The sequence below is a fragment of the Rhincodon typus genome, chromosome 47 (genome assembly GCF_021869965.1).
Source record: "Rhincodon typus isolate 14 chromosome 47, sRhiTyp1.1, whole genome shotgun sequence".
NCBI lineage: Eukaryota > Metazoa > Chordata > Chondrichthyes > Orectolobiformes > Rhincodontidae > Rhincodon > Rhincodon typus.
The window spans coordinates 5,719,040-5,739,023 of NC_063378.1; the positions used below are offsets into that span (position 1 = coordinate 5,719,040).

General features: G+C 43.6%; 1 long non-coding RNA gene across 1 annotated transcript; it reads right to left on the reverse strand.

Moving 5' to 3' along the window:
* Nucleotides 1-4,779: 4,779 nt before the first annotated feature.
* Nucleotides 4,780-18,496, reverse strand: LOC125487901. The gene is made up of 4 exons (XR_007266149.1): nucleotides 18,390-18,496; nucleotides 12,355-12,483; nucleotides 9,347-9,405; nucleotides 4,780-4,940 (listed from the first exon to the last, which is right to left on the reverse strand). It is a non-coding gene; the product is annotated as an uncharacterized LOC125487901 (long non-coding RNA).
* Between the last annotated feature and the right edge of the window lie 1,488 nt (nucleotides 18,497-19,984).

The window sequence follows — 19,984 nt, forward strand, 5'->3', positions numbered from 1 at the left end:
TATTGCACACAGATTCCTGCATGCTCTGAATATCCCTCTCCATCGTTTCCATTTCCTCTGTCACCCCAGCTGCCAACAGCAGAACGGCTTGCTTTGATCCATGTGCAGTAGTGTTTGTGACAGTGACTGCTTTGTCCTCAGATGTGAGGAGGGGTGTTATAGAGAGGGAGAGAGAGAGAAAGAAAATATAATAAACCCTCTGCTCCTGTACTCTCTTCAAAGTTGTACCATTGAGTCTGCGTTATCTCTGAGTTGCTTATGCCAAAATGCATCACCTTGCATTTCTGTACACTGAAACCCATCTGTCAGGCATAAGCCCATTTGGCCAACTTGTCAACCTCTCTCACTGTCATCCTCACAATTCACTATTCTTTCTAGCTTAGTATCATCTGAAAATTTGGAGATCCTGCCCTCAACACCCATCTCCAATTCATTTATATAAATCAGGGTCCCAACACTGATCCCTGGAAACACCAATTCCAACTCATCTCCAATCTGAGAATGCTGCCAAGCAACCCATCAATCCCAACCATTTCTAATTTGCTAACCACCTGCCATGTGGCACCATATCAAACGCTTTCTGAAAGTCCAACATCCACAATTTTACTCTCATTCACTGCCTGTCACCTCATCAAAGATCTAGTGAAATTTGAATGAGAAGTGAGATACCTGAGTTTGGTGGCCAGTAGGCAAGGTTGTGTATTAAGTTCATAGAATCCCTACAATGTGGAAGCAGGCTATTCGGCCCATTGAGTCCACACCAATCCTCCCTACTACTCTATAACCTTGTATTTCCCATGGCTAATCTTCCTAGCCTGCACCTCCCTGGATATTATGGGTCAATTTAACATTTCCAATCCACCTAACCTGCACATCATTGTGACTGTGGGAGGAAACTGAAGCATCCAGAGGAAACCCGGACAGGCATGGAAAGTGTGCAAACTACATCCAGACAGTTGCCCGAGGCTGGAATCGAATCCAGGTCCCTGGTGCTGTGAGGCGGCAGTGCTGACCACTAAGCCACCGCGCTGCCCAAATCCACTTCCTGAATTATTGTCTGTAGTTGATAAGGTTGACTTAGTCGATATGGTTTGAGATGGTTGGAGAACTCGGCCCCATAGAATGCTCCTCCTGCGATAGGTGGGAAATCAGGGGCACTTCCAGTCTCCATGGTGACCACGTATGCAGGAGTGTGTTCAGCTACGGTTCCTGATTTGCTGCAAGGAGCGTCAGGAGCTGTGATGGATTCACTATGGAACATTCATGAGCTTGAGAAGATCATGGATAGCACATACAGTGAGCTGCTCGCAATACCAGTAAGGTCTACACGGGCAGAGATGAATTGGGTGGCCACCAGGAAAATGGTTAAGTGTGAGCAAGCAGTCTGCTTTGACCATTTCCCCTCTCAAACAGGAATACCATTTTGTGAACAAAACAGAACGTAAGAAGTGCGAACACAGGAAATCCAAAGCAAAAGGAGAAATTGCTGGGAAAACTCAGCAGGTCTGGCAGCTTCTGCAGAGCGAATGCCCAGCCAACGTTTCAGGCCCAGCGACCAGTTCTGAAGAAGTGTCACTGGACCCGAAACGTCAGCTCCACCAACCCACCCCCCAAACAGATGCTGCCAGACCTGCTGAGCTTTACCAGCAATTTCTGTTTTGCATAGTATCGGGAGAAATCGCCTCTCAGGAGAAGGCAGCAGCAGTTGCCAGGTCACTGACCCTGTTGTACACCAGGAGGGGTCGACGTGTAGGCAGACAGTAGTGATAGTGGACTCTACACTCAGGGCACAGAGAGGCAAGTGAGATTCCAAGATTGTGTGTTACCTGCCCGGTGCCAGGGTGAAGGATGCCTTCCAGCAAACACTGGATATTCTGAAGGGGGAGGGTGAGCAGCTAGAGGTTGTGGTCCATAAAGACGTAGGCAGAAAGAGAAATGAGGTCCTGCAAAGGAAATTCAAGGAGTTAGGTAGGAAAGTAGGACCTCTAGGGTTATAATCTTGGGATTACTTCCTGTGCCATGTTCCAGTGAGGTTAGGAACAGAAAGATTATACACTTAAATACGTGGTTAAAGAGCTGGGAGAGAGGGTTTCAGGTATGTGGAACATTGGGATGTCTTCAGGGGCAGAGATAGTGAAACCTGTAAAAGAAGGACAGGATGCACTTAAACTAGACGGGCAACAATATCCTGGGACGGAGGTTTGCTAGTGCCACTCTGGAAGGTTGAAACTAGTGCCGCAGTGAGGTGGGAACCACAGCACTAGGTCAGCAAGTAAATGACTAACGAGGAGTCAGAGACTAAGGCCAGTAAGACTAAGAGGAAGAACAGACAAGGAAAGATTATTGAAGATGGCAGAACTAGGGGTCTGAGGTGTGTTTGTTTTAATGAAAGGAATATGAGGTAAGGCAGATGAACTTGGTCCATGGATTAAACATACAACTATAACATTGTAGCTATTACAGAGAGTTGGTTGAGAGAGGGACAAGACCAGCAGCTTAATGTTCCGGGATTTAAAAGTTTCAGGCAAGATAGAGTGTTGTAAAAGAGGTGGGGAAGTTACATTAGAGATGAGGGAGAATATCACAGCTGAACTGAATGAGGACACCTTAGAGGGTTCATCCAGCAACGTCATATGGGTAGAGCTCAGGAAAAGGAAAGGTGCAATTACTTTGATGGGATTGTACTACAGGCCTCCCAACAGCCAGCGGGTGATCGAGGAATAGATATGTGGACAGACTATGGGAAAATGTAAAAACAACAGGTTCGTTGTGGTGGGGGATTTTAACTTTCCCAAGATTGACTAGGACTCACTTAGTGCCAAGGGATTAGATTGTGGACAATTTATTATGTGTGTCCAGGACAGTTTTTTTCAAGCAATTTATACATAGTACAAATAGGGAAGGGGCTATACTAGACTTAGTACTGGGTGATGAGCCTGGTCAAGTGATCAAAGTTTCAGTGGGGGAGCATCTCGGGAACAGTGACCATAATTCTGTAAGTTTTAAGTTACTTATGGATAAGGATAAGAGCAGTCCCAGGTGAAAGTATGAAGTTGGAGAAGGATAACTGTGACAATATTAGGCAGGATCTGGGGAATGTAGATTGGGGATGGCTGTTTGACGGCAAATTCCCATCTGGCATGGGGGAGTCTTTTAAAGGTCATTTGATCAGTGTTCAGGACCAGCATGTTCCTGTGAAATCAAAGGATAAGGATGGCAAGATTCAGGAACCTTGGATGACAAGACAAATTGAGAGATTAGTCAAAAAGGAAAGGGCATACGTAAGGTTTAATAAACTGAAGACAGACACAAGAAGAATACAAAGAAAGCTGGAAAGAACTCAAACAAGGAATTAGGAGGGCTTAAAGTGGCCATGCAATGTCCCCAGAAAACAGCATTAAGAGAAACCCCAAGGCATTTCACTGGAGCAAGGGGACAACCAGGGAAAGGCAGGCTCACCCAGGCACACACTTGTGTGTGGAGCCAGAGGAAGTGAACAAAGCTTCCAATGAATAGCCTGCACTGGCAGCCACAAAGGAGAAAGTTATGTTGGATGGTGAGTTCTAACAGAGAGATGTTCATACTCTAGGGCATGTCAACATAAAAAAGGAAGTGGTGTTGGGTGTCCTGAAAAGCCAAGACAGACAAGTCCCTGGGATCCCTCCCAGAATGCTGAGGGGCAGGTGAGAAAACCGCTGGGGCTTCTTTCTTGTCAGAAATCCCTGCATCCTCCCCAGTCACAGGAGAGGCACCAGTGGACCGGAGAATAGCCAACACTGCCCTCTCCCCCACTCTATTCAAGAAGGGCAAATATGGACAATCCTACATCAGCAGTAGGGAAACTACTGGAGAAGACCCTTTGCGACAGGATCTACCCCAACCCCGAAAAGCATGACCCTACTAGTGATAGGCAGACCAGCTCTGCCTGGGGGAAGCCAGACCCCCAAGAACCTGACTGAGTTCCCTGGGGAAATAACAAAGACAAGGGCAGGGCAAAAATGCTGTCCACATGGACCCTAGCAAGGCCCTTGACAATTCACAGAATCCTTATAGTGGGAAAACAGGCCATTCAGCCTGATCCTCCAAAGAGCAGCCCACCAGACCCAAGCTGCTACCCTATCCCTGTAACCATACATTTCTCATCATTAATCTACCAAGCCTGCTAATCTCTGGGCACTATGGGACAATTTAGCATGGCCAATCCATCTAACCTGCACATCTTTGGACTTTAGGAGGAAACCAGAGCACCTGGTGGAAACCCATGAAGAGAATGTGCAAACTCTGCACAGACAGTCACCTGAGGGTGGAATTGAACCTGGGTCCCTGGCACTATGAGGCAGCAGTGCTAACCACTGTGCCACCTCAGGGCAAGCTAAAACCACAAAAGGTGAAGTCACATGGGATCCATGGTGCCATATTGATTCCATCAGACCCTCTCTGCAATTGGACAGAGGCAATTGTTCAAAAAAACCTTGACTGGCAAAACCCTTCTTAGTTTGATACCTCTCTGGCTTGTCCAAGTTTGGAATCCAGAGGTGTCCAGTGGATTAGGGTGAAGACGTGGCCACAGGTAAGCCGCTGGACAATTGGAGAATGGGGCAATAAATGCTGGCCTAACTAACAATGCCACTCCCTGGGAACGAATCATGAATTTAGGTTAAAGTACCAGGAAATCTCAATTGCACCAGCTCTTTTCCAAACAGACACTCCATTGTAATTAACTTGATCAGGTCTTGGCTGTGATTCCATTAGACTTTAATAATCGAGTGGTCCCCACAAGTTTGTAAAAAGATGAAAATTGAATCATGCTTTAAGATGTTGTGTGAAGGGAAATAATACTGTCGGGTAGAACAGATGGTTGTGCATTTTCTGTCAGTTCCGGTATAGATTCTGGCTTGTTTGGGGTACGGAGATGCGTTGGTAAAGCCATCAGCGTCCCTCTGAATGAAAACAAATAGGAGGTTAGCATTCTTGGCATGAAATGTACAATGCCTTAGTGAAGCTACATTAACCCTACAGTTACAGTGCTCTGTCAACACTCAAATAAAGAAAGCTAAAAAAAACACAAACACTTATCTCATCCAAAAGACAAACACTTATCTCATCCAAAATTGATGCAAAAGACTTGAGGAATGTTAGAATCACCTCAAAGAAGTGAATACAAGAAGCATTGGGACTTATATGGAATTTAATCACAGCCCTCTGGACTGCTGTTTTCTCTCTGGAACACTGCACCAGAGGAAGAATATATTGGCTTTTGAGAGGTTACAACACAGATTCATGATAATGATAACTTAAGGCAATAATTACAAATACCAATGACTGAAACATGGTTTAAACATGGCTTCTGGATGAGTGCAGCTCCAACAACGCTCAAGAAGCTTGACACCATCCAGGCCAAAGCAGCCCACTTGATTGGCACCACATCCACAAGCACCCACTCCCTCCACCTCTGACGCTCAGTAGCAGCAGCGTGTACGATCTACAAGATGTATTGCAGAAATTCAACAAAGATCCTTAGACAGCCAAACCCATGACCTCCGCCATCTGGAAGGGCAAGGGCAGCAGATACATGGGAACACCACCCCCTGAAGTTTCTGTCCAAGCCCCTCACCATCCTGACTTGGAAATATGTTGCCATTTCTTCAGCATTGCTGGGTCAAAATCCTGGAATTCCCTCCCTAAGTGGCTTTGTGGATTTACTTATAGCACTTGGACTGCAACGATGCAAAAAGGCAGCTCACCACCACCTTCTCAAGGGTTAACTACAGATGAATGATAAATGCTGGCCCAGCCAGGGACAGCCCTGTTCCATGAGTGAATTAAAAGAAAACGCTTTGAGTTGAGAAGTGTGGAGGGTGATCAAACTGAGCTGATTATAAATGATGAACATTGAGCCTCAGAAGTTAACATGCACAGTGAAGGTGTCCAAGGATAAGGGGTTCTGAATCTCATTTAGTCATTCATGGGTAAATCAGATGACAAGAAGGTGCTGAGATGTGGTTTGGAGGAACCAGAAACTGTGTCTTTTGGCTGGAAGGAGTAAATGGTAAAATGAGAATGTGGGAGCAGCTTTGCCTCTTCATGATGAGTAAGAATCTGGTGATCAGATATGAGCCACTCTCCCTGTTGATGTTAATAGCTTGAATCTGGCCCAGTCCTCATTCCTGCATGTGGTGAATACCAGGCCCAGTTTATCTGGAGGTGGAAAATGGATTGCATTTGCAGGGACACAATGTAAAACAAAAACTTCTAGATTAAGCTGGGGGTGGAAGAGGTAGTATGTAGCCAGCGTTACCTGATATCCAGCTTTGTCAACTATGCATAGACTATTACCAGTGTTGGGTTTGGTTCTATTAGATTAAGTTTGATTTAAGGCCTTTCTTAACAGCTTGTATGGGCTTTCTTTTTATTTTGTGCTTTCTCAAAAACAAAATTTTGAACTGAAGTGAAAAAGACGTGTTTTAAACAACAGCATTAGAAAGGGTGGCTGCGGGTATGGGAAAGCAAGTAACCACCCACCCATGCCAATTGTTTGAACAAGCAGTAATTGAAGAATTGATTTGGGTAAGGATGGCATGCACAGGCAACTCTGGCAACAGGAAGTTGATTTGTCTATGGACTACTGGTCAGTTATCAGTAAGAGATTTATTTTGCCTGCCAACACCTGTGTGATTGGTTTGCAGGTAGCTGAGCAGCTTTGAGCTGTGAATAAGTTACAGAGAGAGAGAGAAAAAAAAAAGTTCCATTCTTCCCCAGCTCAGGCGTCGTCTCTCTGTTCTCTGCAGTCAAAACTCACGGTAAGCCTGAAGAAAACCAGTTTATCTTTCCTGCAACAGTTGTTGTAAGCTGTGACTTTTAACATGTAAATCAGTGACTTTTTAATCAGAGAACTGACCATTTTGAGTTTCTCACCAACCAATAGAAGAAACTGGAGTATGACTGCAGGTTCTTTGAGGACTTGACAGAGTAGGTGTAGTGAGGTTTATTCCCCTTGTCGAAGAGTCTAGAACCAAAGGGCATAAGCTAAGAATAAGACAGAGGAAGAATATAAACTCCCAGAGGGCAGTAAATCTCTGGAATTCTTCAGCATAGTGACCTGTTGAGGCTCGGTTGTTGAGTATAAGCAAGACTGCAATAGAGAGATTTTAATCAATAAGGGAATCAAGAGTTATGGTGTGAAGGGCAGGAAAGTGGAGCTGAAGACTATCAGATCAGCCATGATCTCATTGAATGACAGAGCAGAATCAATGGGCTGAATGGCCTATTTCTGCCCCTGTAACTTATGATCTAAAGTACTGAAGAAATGTGATGGCCAGGAGAAAGTCATAGCAGGTCATAAAAAGTCATTGCAACAATAGAGTCTGGGAACAAAAACTAATGAAATATCCTTCCAGTGTTTCCCCCCTAAACCATAACCTGTTTTATTCTCAATAAAAACTGAAAGAACTGTGGATGCTGTAAATCAGGAGCAAAAACAGAAGTTGTTGGAAAAGCTCAGAACATCGGGCAGCATCTGTGAAGAAAAAAATCAGAGTTGGCGTTTCGAGTCTGGTGACCCTTCCTCAGAACTGCTGTTTTATCCTGTCAGGACCTATTTTCTTGTGTGTGTGTGTGTGTGTGTGTGTGTGTGTGTGTGTGTGTGTGTGCGCGCGCACACACACGTGTGCATGCACATGCATGTGTGACAGAGAAAGAGAAAGGGGAAGCTCATAAGGTGCTGTATTGATGCATTTTTTGCTGGCAACACAAAGTTGATAGTCTATGCACGAGTGACCTGTCGTCGATTACAGAGACCTTTTCCACCTGCCAACAAGTGTGTGATTGGTCCTCAGGCAACTGAACAGCATGGAGCTTGGGGAACAAGTTATAGACAGAGAGACAGAGAGAAAAGTGTTCTGTTCTTTCCCAGCTCAGAAGTGGTCTTTCTGCTCTCCACACTCAAAACCAACTTTAAACCTAAAGATAACCAGGTTAATCCTTTCTTCAGTCGTCGTTGTAAGCTGTGACATTTAACTGCTAAGCCAGAGACCTTTTAGAAGACACAGCCATCTGTGTCGCTTACCAAACAATGGAAGCATCCAGAGAAAGAGCATTGAACCAACGCATTAGCCAGCAGGAGAGTCGTAAGGATCATTTCAATAACAGTGCCTGGCAACAATTCTATTCAATCAGAGATAGTAGGAACTGCAGATGCTGGAGAATCCGAGACAACAAGGTGCAGGGCTGGATGAACACAGCAGGCCAAGCAGCATCATAGGAGCAGAGAGGCTGACGTTTCGGGCCTAGACCCTTCATCAGAAAAGGGGGAGGGGAAGGGGGTTCTGAAATAAATAGGGAGAGAGTGGGAGGCGGATAGAAGATGGATAGAGGAGAGGATAGGTGGAGAGGAAATAGACAGTTCGAAGAGGCAGGGATAAGCCAGTAAAGGTGAGTGTAGGTGGGGAGTTAGGAAGGGGATAGGTCAGTCCAGGGAGGACGGACAGGTCAAGGGGCTCATATTCCGCTTGGGAACCCTGCAGCCCAATGGTATCAATGTGGATTTCACAAGTTTCAAAATCTCCCCTCCCCCGACCGCATCCCAAAACCAGTCCAGCTCGTCCCTGCCTCCCTAACCTGTTCTTCCTCCCACCTATCCCCTCCTCCCACCTCAAGCCGGACCTCCATCTCCTACCGACCAACCTCATCCCGCCCCCTTGACCTGTCCGTCCTCCCTGGACTGACCTATCCCCTTCCTAACTCCCCACCTACACTCACCTTTACTGGCTTATCCCTGCCTCTTCGAACTGTCTATTTCCTCTCCACCTATCCTCTCCTCTATCCATCTTCTATCCGCCTCCCACTCTCTCCCTATTTATTTCAGAACCCCCTTCCCCTCCCCCTTTTCTGATGAAGGGTCTAGGCCCGAAACGTCAGCCTCTCTGCTCCTATGATGCTGCTTGGCCTGCTGTGTTCATCCAGCCCTGCACCTTGTTGTCAACTCTATTGAACTGTATTTCCTGCATTTTCCCTCTGCCAACAGTCTATGTTATGTCTGTCAGCGTGTAAGTGAAAGTTTATAAGAGGATTGAAGTTTTGATTAATTGTGTATGCGCCAATGGTTTATGACTCTTTAATTATAGCAAGAGTCCAATTATTTGTAACAAATAGTGATTCCTATTCCGTTCAGAAACCTGGTCCATGCTTTCTATCAGTCTGAAAGGCTTTGAAAGGCAAGTAGATTGGAAACCTTTTAAACTTTTGTGATAACTTCGGGAATCAAAGGGCTGAATTTCTAGTGTACTCCTCCGTGAGTTGTCATAAGTCGAAGACTTGTCTTACCCCTTGGTATGGTTCAGACACTCACCTATTAAAGGGCCCATGTCGAAGTATCTGGATAAAACTATTCAGCAATAAAGTCTAGAGCTGCAACAGGACAGAGAAAAAACATAAACTTAGTCTTAATCATTTTGATGAGGCTTCAATATCCTTAAATTATTTATGTTGATTCATGTACATACATTCAGAATGCAACACAATGACCGTCTATCCATACAGTATCCAAAAAATATCCTTGCATGTTCATCATCTCAAAAATAGTACTGTCCATTTGTTACATGTCTGAGTCAGTCATAAATTTCAATGTCCATCCATCAATGTAAACTATAGGGTAGTGAAGACGATGTTTGGTACATTTGTCTTTATTGGCCAGTGCATTGAGTTTAGAATTTGTGGCTGTACAGGACATTGGTTAGGCCACTCTTGGAATATTGCGTTCAATCCTGGTCTCTCTGCTTTAAGAAAGATGTTGTGAAACTTGAAAGGGTTCAGAAGAGATTTACAAGAACATTGCCGGGGTTGGAGGGTTTGAGCTACAGAGAGAAGCTGAATAGGCTGGGGCTATTTTCCCTGGAGCATCGGAGGCTGAGGAATGGCCTTATAAAGGTTTCTAAAATCATGAGGTACATGGATAAAGGTGAATAGCTAAGGTCTTTTCCCCAGTGTGGGGAGTCCAAAACTAGAGAGCACAGGTTAAGCTGAGAGGGGAAAAATTTAAAAGGGACCTAAGAAGCAACTATTTCACACATGTGTATGGAATGAGCTGCCAGAAGAGGTGGTAGAGGCTGGTACAATTACAACATTTAAAGGGCATCTGGTTGGGAATATGAATAGGAAGGGTTTGGTGTAATATGGGCCAAATGCTGGCAAATCAGACTAGATTAATCTAGGATATCTGGTTGGCATGAACGAGTTGGACCGAAGAGTCTGTTTCCATGCTGCACAACTCTATGACTATGTAGTATGCTTATACCCTCACATAGGAACACGAGGAGGCCATTCATGCCCACGTGCCAGTTTCATTATTTGCTGGGACTCAGAATAATACATACTCTTATTTCTCTCTATCTGACTTGGCTGCATATCTTTAAATACACTGACCTTGCAAAGATTGTTCAATCCTTAGCTCTTGAGTTCTCATAAAAGTGCTGGAAAGTGGGGCTACTGTAGATTTAAAGCAGTTTCTGATGTGATGAGCTGAAGGGCCTCTTCTGCACTATATGATTGTATAATTGAGTTACTACTTTTTGTGGATGAAGTTTCCATATAACTGCTACTCATTATGTGAAGATGTGTTCCTCCAAACCTGGAGATTTGGGGTAATTCTGATGTGGGGGTTACACCCTTCCTCCTCGTCTCTGTCACCCACACTAAATCTGTCCCTATCCACTTTTTATTTTCCTTTAAAACGTTCTGCTGTATTTTTGTGCTGCTTCTATCAATCCCATGTAGATTGACCTGATCAGTGGGCTGTGTATTACTGGCCATAGCGTGCGATATGACAGATGAATGAGCAGTCAGACCCTGGATGTACCGAGGATCAGAGGGGCCTTGGCATGCTGTACTCTGGTCCCTTAAGGTAGCAGAACAGTTGGATAAAGTGGGTTAAGAAGGCAATGTGAGATACTTGGCATATGAGGCAGAGAGTTTAAGAACAGGGAGGTGATGCTGGAACCATATAAATCATCGATTAGGCCACAGTGAGAGTATTGTGTGCGGTTCTGGAATCCACACTTTAGGAAGGACGTGATAACACTGCAGACGGTGCAGGGAAATTTGCCAGGATGTTGCCTGGGCTGGAGAGGTTTGGTTATGAAGAGTGATTGGACAGACTGGGATTGTTTTTCTTAGAGCAGAGGAATTGTAGGGAGAACATGTTTGAGATGTATAAAATGATGAGGGGCATAGACAAGTAGACAGGAAGAAACATTTCACCTTAATAGAGGGATCAGTGACCAGAGGGATAGATTGAAGGTAAGGAACAGGAGGTTTAAAGGAGATGTAAGGATAAAAAATATTCACCCAGAGGCTGGTGGGAATCTGGAACCTACTGCATGTAAGGGTGGTAGAGACAGAAACTCTCATCACATTGAAGAAGTACTTCGATGTGCACTTGTGATTCCAAGGCGAACAAGGCTATGGGCCAAGCTGTCTTTTATGTTTAATAACTATCTTTTAACATAAGTTTCAGATACCCTCTAATTGCAGCTGTAGCTGAGTGATTGATTGTCTTTACTGTCACAGGTAGACAGTGGTAAAGAAGGCATCTGGCATGCTTGCCTGCATTGTTCAGACCATTGAGTATAGGAATTGGGACATAATGTTATGGTTGTACAGGACATTGGTGAGGCCACTTTTGGAGTACAGTGTACAGTTCTGGTCAACCTGCTACATGAAGGATATTATTAAATTGAAGAGGGTGCAGGAAAGATTTACAAGATGTTATCAAGGCAGGAGGATTCGATTTATATGGAGAGGTTGGAGAGGTTGGATAGGCTGGGACGTTTTCCACTGGGGTGTCGGAGTTTGAACCTTGTAAAGGTTTATAAAATCAGAGGCATAGACAAGGTGAATAGCAAAGGTCTTTTCCCTAGGGTGAGGGATTTCAAAACTAGAGGACATATTTTTAAGGTGAGAGGAGAAATCCCTATGAGGGATAATGTTTTCACACACAGGGTGGCTCCTATGTTGAATGAACTGTCAGAGGAAGTGATACATGTGGGTACAGTTACAACATTTAAAAGACATTTGGATAGATACACGGATAGGAAAGGTTGAGAGTGATATGGACCAAATGCAGGCAAATGGGACTAGTTTAGTTTGGGAAACTTGGTCCGCATGGACGAGTTGAACCAGAAGGCCTGTTTCCATGCTGTATGACTTCAAGTGCTGGAAAGCTGGATTTGAATAATTAAGTGATTCTTTCTGACAGGTAAAATGAGCCTAAGGGTGTTTCTCTGTGCTGTAGCCATCAATGATTCTATGAATGTAATGTTACTACCTTTGGGAATGACAATGTTGAATGAAGCATCTTACCTGGCCGGGTTCTGGGGCTGCACCAATGCTTGTGTATTATGATGGAAAAGGCAATGATGAAGCAGAATGCCAAGGACATCATTAACGTCAGGCCGGCCCTATATCCTTTACAGAATATAGTCAGGAGATCTGGAAGATAGAAATCAGGCATGCAAATGATGGTTTGCCCAGTGAAAGACACCTTTATTCCCTCTGCCCAAAACTTGCTGGTATTTGAGTGCAAGGACTTATCCTTGATTGAGTGTTGCAGACTGGTACATTCCAAAGTCCAACAGGACTGCATGCTGAGTGACGCATTAATGTTTGGGGGCATCTGGTGCAGAGGAACAATGGGAAAATATCACTGTCTAAGGCAGTTGCTCCCAAACTTTCTAGCACATGTTAAAGATGTATAGGATCCATGGTGACTTGGCCGCTAGGATTCAGAATTGGCTTGACCATAGAAGGCAGTGGGTAGTGGTGGAAGGATGTTCTTCTGGCTTGAGGTCAGTGACTAGTGGTGTTCCTCAGGGATCCGTGCTGGGACATCTTTTTGATGTACATAACTGACAACATGGTCGGGTGGCTTAGAAAGTTCATAGACGATACGAAGATTGGTGGAGTTGTGGGTAGTGTAGAAGGTCACAGCGGGATATAGATCAGTTGCAGATATGGGCGGAGAAATGGCAGATGGAGTTTAATCTGAGTAAGTGTGAGGTGCTGCACTTTGGGAGATCAAATGTTAAGATAAAGTATACAGTTAATGGCAGGATCCTGAACAGCATTGATATACAGAGTGATCTTGGGGTCCGAGTCCACAGGTCCCTAAAAGTGGCCACACAATCAGATAGGGTGGTAAGGAAGGCATATGGCATGCTTGCCTTTATTGGACAGGGAATCGAGTACAAGAGTCAGGATGTCATGTTGCTACTTTATAAGACTTTGTTTAGTTCATACTTGGAGTATTGCATTCAATTCTGTTCGCCACAATACAGGAAGGATGTGGAGGCTTTGGAAAGGGTGCAGAAGAGGTTTTCCAGGATGCTGCCTGGATTAATGGGTTCGAGCTATAAGGAGAGTCTAGAAAAACTTAGGTATTTTTTATCTGGAGCGGCACTAGATGAGGGGAGTCTTGATAGAGGCCTATAAAATTATGAGATGCACAGATTGGGTTGACAGTCAGAATCATTTTCCCGGAGTTGAAATGTCTAATACTAGGGGGCATGCATTTAAGGTGTTGGCGGGGGGCATGTTCAAAGGAGATGTGAGGGGCAAATATTTTACAGAGAGAGTGGTAGGAGTCTAGAATATGCTGGCAGGTGGTGGAGGAGGCAAATACAATAGGACTGTCAAAGGAACTTTTAGATAAGCACATGAATATGCAAGGAATGGAGGGATATGGACCAAGGACTGGCAGATTAGTTAAATTTGGCGTCATGTTCGGCGCAACATTGTGAGCCAAAGGGCCCAATCCTGTGCTGTACTGTTCTAAGGTGGATTGTTTGTTCATAAATGTTTCATCTACTTGCATTTAGTTACGGTCTTACTGGAGAGGTTTGCAACATAATTCACACAACAAGCTAAAGAAGGATCAAATGCATTTGTGCCCTAATAACTACCGAATAGAATATTGCTTAAGATATATTTAAGGTAGGACTGGTATTGGTGGGGGAGGGCACAGTCTCAGAGTAAAGTGGTGCAAATTTAAGATTGAGACAAGGTGTAATTTCATCTCTCAGAGGGTTGAGAGTCTTTGGAACTCCTTGCCACAAAGAGCTGTGGGGGCAGAGTCCTTGTGTATATTTAAGGCTGAGATAGACAGATTCTTGATCAGCTGGGGAATCAAGCATTACCGGGAAAAGGTGGGCAAGTGGACGTGAGAAATGTCAGATCAGCCACGATTCTATTGAATGGCAGAAGAGGCTTGAGGGACCAAGCAGCGAAAATAACATTCAAATAAGATAACACTGAACGGGACAACATTAAATGAGAGCGATTGGTAGTCAGGACCTCTTATTCTCCCATTCTTTCTCCCTCTCAGTAGTGCATTTAACTATTAATGACTGCCTCACCCTGTTTCATTCTCCCATCTGTTCTCAAATTGCCATGAGCACCAGTCATTTTACAAATAGACTGAAGTGACATGTTTGGGTATCTGCACATTAACGTGCAGGTGAAATGGAAGAAATCTCGGGATCAGGAGCTTGGTGAGTGAAGACTAGTCCCAGAAACTTGGAGGATTGTAAATATAACCCAGCTATTTAAAAAAATGGGAGGGATGGAAGAAACCAAGACTGGTTAGCCTAACTCCTGTACTGGGAAAAATGGTGGAGTTTATCGTAAAGGATGTGACAACAGTGCACTGAGAAAAATATCAATAGTATTATACAAAGTCGACACAGATTTACTAAAAGGAAATCATTTTTCATAGAACTCATACAGTGTGGAAGCAGGCCATTCAGCCCATTGAGTCCGCACTGACCCTTTGAAGAGCATCCCACCCAGACCCAACCTCTACCCTACATATCCCATCGCCAATCCACCTAACCTGCACATCTTTGGACTGTGGGAGGAAACCGGAGCACCCAAAGGAAACCCACACAGACAAGTGGGGGAATGTGCAACTCCACACAGACAGTCACCTGAGGGTGGAATTGAACCCATGTCCCTAGCTTTGTGAGACAGTACTGACTGCTGACCTACCATGCCACCCAAACCTATCGGAGTTTTTTCAGGATGTACAATAGGCATGGAGAACTAGTGGAAGTAGTCTATTTAGATTTTCAGAAGGCTTCTGACAAAGTCCAACATAAGAAGCTCTTATGCAGAATCAAGGTACATGGGATTAGGTGTAATATACTCACATGGATTGAGAATTAGTTAGTAGATAGGAAACAGACAGTGGGAATAAATGAACTGTATTTGGATGAGAAAATGTTGACAAATTGGAGTTTGCACATTCTCCCTGTGTCTGCCTAGGTTTCCTCTGGGTGCTTATGCTTTCTCTCACAGCCCAAAGGTGCACAGATTGGGTGGATTAGCTATAGAAAATACAGGGTTACTGGGCTAGTGTAGGAGGGGATGGGTCTGGGTGGGATGCGCTTCAGAGGGTTGGTGTGGACTCACTGGTTCGAAAGGCCTGTTTCCACACTGTAGGGAATTCTGAATTTCTTCTAAGAAATGTGGTTTCACAGGGATCAGTGCTTAAGACACAGTTTTTCGCACTGTATATCATATATGTCACAATATGTACAGTAAACAGTTCTTTAACTGGCAGCTGTGGGACCAGAATTGTACTGGTTGATAAAAATTCCAGATAATCAAACGGTCTCATAATCAAGGTAAAAACACAGAATAAGTGATACAAATGTAATGCAAGGAGTATATACGTCACTGTTACACATTATTTAGAGCACAATTCACTTAAATAATAATGCAACTTTGCCTTAAATTAAAATTAACAGCAGAGAGCCTTTCACTCGCACCCTCAACTGATTACTCGGAGATTGCGGTAATTCAGGAGAAATTAACTCAAAATTAAATCAACTGTTGATATTTGATATGAACAAACAAGCATATTTACTTTGAGGTAAATAAACCAAAACTTTAATAACTGGACAGAATAATACTGTAAAGTGGGTGGTATTGGGAGGCTGACAGTTTATTGAGAGTAATAGTTAAAACAGAGTTTGCTGGAAATATGTATGACGGAATCGAGTCTAATATTTCCAAGTTTTCTGATGACATTAAACCAGGTGAGAATGTGAATGGTGAGGAAGGTGGAAAGAGGCTTCAGAGTGATTTAGGTAAATTCAGTGAGTGGGCAAATTTGTAGCAGATGCAGTATAATGTGTGTCAATGAAATGGTTGTCCATTTTATTGGGAAAAACCAATTAGGAGAGTTTAATTTAAATGTTGACAGATTGTGAAACATCAATTTACAAAGGGTCTTGGGCTTGGATGGGCTGTTGGTCTTGCATTTCAAGGGGTTTTGAGTTCGGGAGCCAGTCGTACTGCAACTTTACAGAGCCCGGGATGGCAGGTTTAATGTTTGAGGAGAGATTGGGTTGCCTGGGCTCTTTATTCATTCATGGGATGAGCTGGCTAGTCCAGCATTTATTGCCCATCCCTAATTGCCCAGAGTTATGAGTCAACCACATTGTTGTGCGTCTGGAGTCACATATAGGCCAGACAAGGTAAGGATGGCAGTTTCTTTCCCTAAAGGACATCAGTGAACCAGATGGGTTTTTCCTGACAACCGGCGATGGATTCACAATCATCATTAGACTCAATTCCAGTATTTATTGAATTCAGATTCCACCAGCTGCCATGGCGGGATCGAACCCAGGTCCCCAGAACATTGCCTGGGTCTCTGGATTAACAAAATAAAAATCAAAGGAGCTGCAGATGCTGTAAATCAGGAACAAAGTTTGAAGGAAGGGTCACTGGATGTGAAATGTTAACTCTGATTATTTTCCTTCTCAGATGCTGCCAGACCTGCTGAGCTTTTCCAGCAACTTGTGTTCTTGTCTCTGGATTAACAGTCCAGTGATAATACCACTAGGCCATTTGCCTCCCTTAAATTTCACTGGAGTTTAGAAGAATGAGAGAGGATCTTATTGAAATGTATAGAATTCAAACAGCACTGTACAGACTGGATGCAGGGACGATGTGTCCCATGGTTGGAGGTTCCAGAACAAGGGGTCACGTTCTCAGGATACATGGTAACAGTTTTGCACCAAAATGAGGAGAAATTTCTTCACTGAGGAAGGTGCTGAACCTGTGAAATCTTCTAGCGCAGAGAGCAGTTACTAATTTTTTTAAAAAAATTCATTCACAGCTTGCAGACACCACTGGTTAGATCAGCATTTGTTGGCTATCACTAATTGCCCAGAGGGCATTTAAGAGCCAACCACCTCGCTGTGGGTCTGGAGTCATGTGTAGATCAAACCAGGTAAGGATGGCAGTTTTGTTCTCTAAAGGACATTAGTGAACCAGATGGGTTTTTCTGACAATTGATTCATGATCTTCATTAGACTCTTAATTCCAGACTTTTATTAAATTCAAATTTCACTATCTGCCATAGCAGGATTTGAACCCAGGACATTGTCTCGGTCTCTGAATTAACAGTCCAGCGATAATAACACTAGGCTATCACCTTCCCAGATGTATTTGTGAAAGAAAGAAATAGGTTTCTGTTCACAGAACACAGAAAGCGAACACACACATGTTGCAAGTATTCACGAAGGCTAATGGTATATCAGCCATTATTCCAAGGGAGTTGGAATAAAAGTTTTAAGGAAGTCTTAATTAAACTGTACATAACGTTGGTGGGGGCCACAAATGAAGTACCGTGAGCAGTTTTGGTCCCCTTATTTAAGGAAAGATATTATTTCATTGGAGGACATTCAGAGAAGGTTCACTAGGATGATTCTCAATATGGAGGGATTGTCTTATGAGCAAAGGCTAAACAGGTTGTGTGTTCACTGGATTTAGAGGAATGAGAGGTGATCTCATTGCATATATAGAATATTTATGGGGCTTGACCGAGTTAATGCCAAGAGGATGTTTCTTCTCATGAAAAGTCTAGGACTAGTGGATATAGTCTCAGAATAAAGGGACAATGACTGAAATGAGGAATTTCTTCTCTCAGAAGGTTGTGAGCCTTTAGAACTCTTGCCACAGAGAACTGTGAGGGCAGAGTCCTTGCATTTATTTAAGGCTGAGATAGATAGGTTCTTGATCAGTTGGGGAATCAAGGATTATGGGAAAAGGGCAAGAAAGTGAATGGGAGCAGTATTGGATCAACCATGATCCTACTGAATGGTGTTGCTGGTTCAAGGGGCTGAATGGCCTACTCCTGTTCCTATTTCTTGTGGTCTTATAGTCTTCAAAGCTGAAGGTATCAAAGGAGACAGGGAGAGATTGGGAGTGTGGCACTGAGATAGAGGATCAATCACGATCGTGTTGAGTGATGGCACAGGCTCAATGGGCTGAATGGCCTACTCTTGTTCCTATTTTCTGTGCTTGGTCGATATGTGGGATCTGACACTTACCATGGATTTCACCCATAGCTCTTTGTTGCTTCTCGTAGATGTGCTTGCCAATGAAGAAAATGCAAACCAAAACCAGAAGAATTGAGATGGTCAGACTAACATTGTAGGCTGTACAATCTGCAAAGAAGCCTGTCAAGAATGGAATTCATGGATCAGTTTTGCAAAAGAAAAATGAATACAATCTTGAACTCAATTTATTTGACAATGAAAATCTGAAAGCTTGGGTTACCTCTCCTGCCCACCTGTTCCACACTGGTTGGTGTACAATACAATGGTAAGGGCAGATGTGGAGTACTACATGCAGTTCAGGTTGCCTTCCTATAGAAAAGATATTATTAAACTAGAAAGTGTGCAAGGAAGATTTGCTAGGATGCTACCTAGACTGGAGGGTTTGAGTTATAAGGACAGACTAGGACTTTTTTTCCCTGGAGCGTGGGAAACAGAGGGGTGACCTTGTAGAGGTTGAGAAAGTCATAAGAAGCATAGATAAGGTGGACAATGGACAGCTTTTCTCAATGGTAGGGGAGTCTAAAACTGGAGGGCATAGGTTTAAAGTGAGAGGGGAGAGATACAAAAGGGACAATTTTTTCATACAGAGGGTCTGGAATGGGCTGCCAGAGATAGTGGTGGAGGCAAATACAATTTTGTCACTTAAGAAACATTTTGACAGGTACATGGAGAGGATAGGCATGGAGTGGTATGGACCATATGTAGGCAAACAGGGCTGGTTTAATTGTGAAAACTGGGCCAAAATTAGGCCAAAGAGCTTGTTTTCATGCTGTAAACCTCTATGATTCTATGACTGACCATTCTGTTAACATTTGTGAGATCTTGCAGGACATAAAGTAGTTATACCAATACATACATTACAACAGGGCGGTACAAAAAGGCTTAACTGACTAAAACATTCTGGAACAAGCTAAGGCTGTGAAAAGGATATAGACCTACAAATACTTTATGCCTCTACTCGGGTGGGAGGAGGTCTTGCATCAATGAAATAAAGAAATGTGTTGACTTCTGGTGCGAAAATTAGGAATGTTGTCATTTATTAGAAGTAGAATGCAATATAAAAGTAGGGAAAAAGGCAGGGGTATAGATATGAGAAGTAACGAATCAGCCATCATCCTATTGAATGCAGGCTTGAAGGGCTGAATGGTCACCTCCTGTTTCTATTCCATATGGTCTTAGGGAAGTTTTACTGCAGTTGTACAAGGCATTTTGGGGCCTTATCAGTAACACTGTGCACAGTGTAAGTCTCCTTATTTGAAAAATTATATAATTGTGTTGGAAATAGTTCCACTCAACTGATTCATGGGATGAGGAAGGATTATATAGTCATAGAGTCATACAGCATGGAATAAGACCTTTCAATTCAACTCATACATGCCAACCAAGTTTCCCAAACTAAACTCACCCCACTTGCCTGCGTTTGGCCCATATCCCTCTCAACCTTTCCTGACTATGTATCTTTTATGTCCAAATGTCTTTTAGATGTTGTAACTGTACCAGCATCTACCATTTTCTCTGACAGATCAATCCACATATGAACCAACCTCTGCATGCAAAAGTTGGCCCTTCAGTTCCTTTTAAATCTT